A 2,301-nucleotide genomic window follows, 5' to 3' on the forward strand; every position below is an offset into this window, starting at 1 on the left:
TAGTTCAGTTTCCTTGATCCCACCTTATGAAACCTGCTGTTCTGCTACTTCCCCGTGGAATTTGAAGCCAAATAAGTCCATTTTCAATGGTAAAAAAATGATGTCAGGGCCTAAAATTTTGGTCAACATCTCAAAATTGTTAAATTAAGTTTGGCCTAAAGGTGTCTTCTGATGTAGTGAACTAACTTGATGTGCAAACAGACTGTAATCTACTCTTGTAACAAGTAGGCGATTCTCACCCAATTACAGGCAGCCAGCTATACAAAGTGTTCAAATAAGACAAACAGCCAGCTGTAACGAAACTATACCTCACTTCCATTTTCCATACATTACTTTCCTTTTTCTGTCTGTAAATCTTAGCCAACCACACAGCAGCCCCAGAGTCACTCTGAACCTATTGTGGTTCTGGCAGCTGCCTGATTTGTGAATCATTCTTTGCTCAACTAAACTGTTATACTTTAAAATAAAATAAAATTGTAATGTATTTTCTAAGTTTTCTAAAAGGACTACAAATTATTTTCTAAACAGATAAAAATTTAAACAAAAATTTTATGACTATGTGCAAGTGAGGTAAATAGACCAATGTATTTTCTAAGTTTTCTAAAAGGACTACAAATTATGTTCTAAACAGATAAAAATTTAAACAAAAATTTTATGACTATGTGCAAGTGAGGTAAATAGACCAAGAAAATAAGCTGCTTCCACTGAAGAGTCTAGTTCTTCTATTACTCCCTCCAAGAAAATAAGCTGCTTCCACTGAAGAGTCTAGTTCTTCTATTACTCCCTGTAACTCCCACTGGTTAAAACTTCTCTCAAAGAAAGAAACATCCTCATCACAAGCAGCAATGAAGCCGGTGTCAGGGAGTCCATCTTCCCGTGAATCCATACACCATCCAGGCTGGTACATAAAGGATCCCAAAGGCCCACCTAATCCTTAAACTCCTCTTCATCTGGCCCTAACCCACTCCTTTATTCAAGAGGCCTTTAATACACACTTCTATGCTAGCCTTTGTACTAGGTGCTAAGGCAGAGAAGAGTAAAGTCCCACTCTCAGGTGCTCACATCTGCTAAACCCACAATTATAACACAATTCAATTAATTTTGTACAGTGGGACAAATGTTGAGAGGCAAGCAAAGTTCTGTGAGAGTCCACAAGAATGACCTTAAGCTTGGGGGTGAGGGGCCAATGCAAGGTCAGGAAAGTCTTCCCTGAGTCTTGAAGAATGAGGAGGAGTCTATGTGTATGCTATGGTCTCAGGGTTTGTGTTTCCCCAAAATTCATCTGTTGAAGCCTTTATTCCCAATGTGATGGTATTAGAAGATGGTGCCTTTGGGAGATAATTGTGTCATGTGGGTGGCAGCCTCATAAATGGCATATAAGAAGAGACACCAGAGAGATGGTCTCTCTCTCTCTGCCATGTGAAGGTACAGCAAGAAGACAGCCGTCTGCAAACAAGGAAGAGGGCCCTCACCAAGCACCCAACCATGCTGGCACCCTGATTTCTGACTTCTAGTCTCCAGAAACGTGAGAAAAAGTTTTCTATTGTTTAATCCACCCAGTCTATGGTATTTTTGTTATAGCAGCCCAAACTAACACAGTGTACAAAGGCGCAAAAACAGCAAGGTATGTTCAGAGAAACACAGGTAGGTAGTATATGAGAGAAGAGATTTCTTTTCTCACCCATCTCAAGGTTCATGGCCAACCTCTATAACAAAAGGCAGATTAACAAGAGAAAAACATGCAAATTTATTTAATGTAAGTTTGATGTGACACAGGTACGTTTAGAACTGAAGACCCAAAGAAAAACGGAAACCTGTGTATTTTTATGCTAAGTTTGACAGTCGTGCAGAAGTACAATTGGATAAAGGGGATATGATCTAATAATAATAAAGTGGATGTGAACTTAGCAGGGCCTGTTTGTTCATATTCATTTCTGTGTCCTTGTGTCTTCACAGACAACAGCACTGGGTACTTCTCCATAAGGGTCTTACACAGAGGAAGGTCAGAGAATTCTTTTATGGCCTGCTTCAGGGGAGAAGGGCAGGAGAAGGTCAGAGAGTGACCCTCCCACTTCTGCTATTTCCTCAAATGCCAAGGTGCCATATTTTGGGGTAGCAGGTTGTATTAGTCCATTTCTGTCACTTATAACACCATAACTGAAACTGGATGATTTGTAAGAAAACGAAACTTATTGCTTTCAAAGTCCAGGAAGTCCAAAGGCCAGGGAACACAGCTGGTGAAGTCCTTGGTGGTGGCGACAGTGACCCAGGGGTTTCACATGGCAGAAATGGTGAAGCAGA

General features: G+C 40.4%; 1 protein-coding gene across 1 annotated transcript in view; it reads right to left on the minus strand.

The window, feature by feature from the left end:
* Positions 1–2,301, minus strand: part of AGK (acylglycerol kinase) — a 113,649-nt gene that overhangs the window by 109,372 nt on the left and 1,976 nt on the right. The gene's annotated exons all lie outside the window — the stretch shown is intronic.

The sequence above is a fragment of the Galeopterus variegatus genome, unplaced genomic scaffold (assembly GCF_000696425.1).
Source record: "Galeopterus variegatus unplaced genomic scaffold, G_variegatus-3.0.2 Scaffold5119, whole genome shotgun sequence".
NCBI lineage: Eukaryota > Metazoa > Chordata > Mammalia > Dermoptera > Cynocephalidae > Galeopterus > Galeopterus variegatus.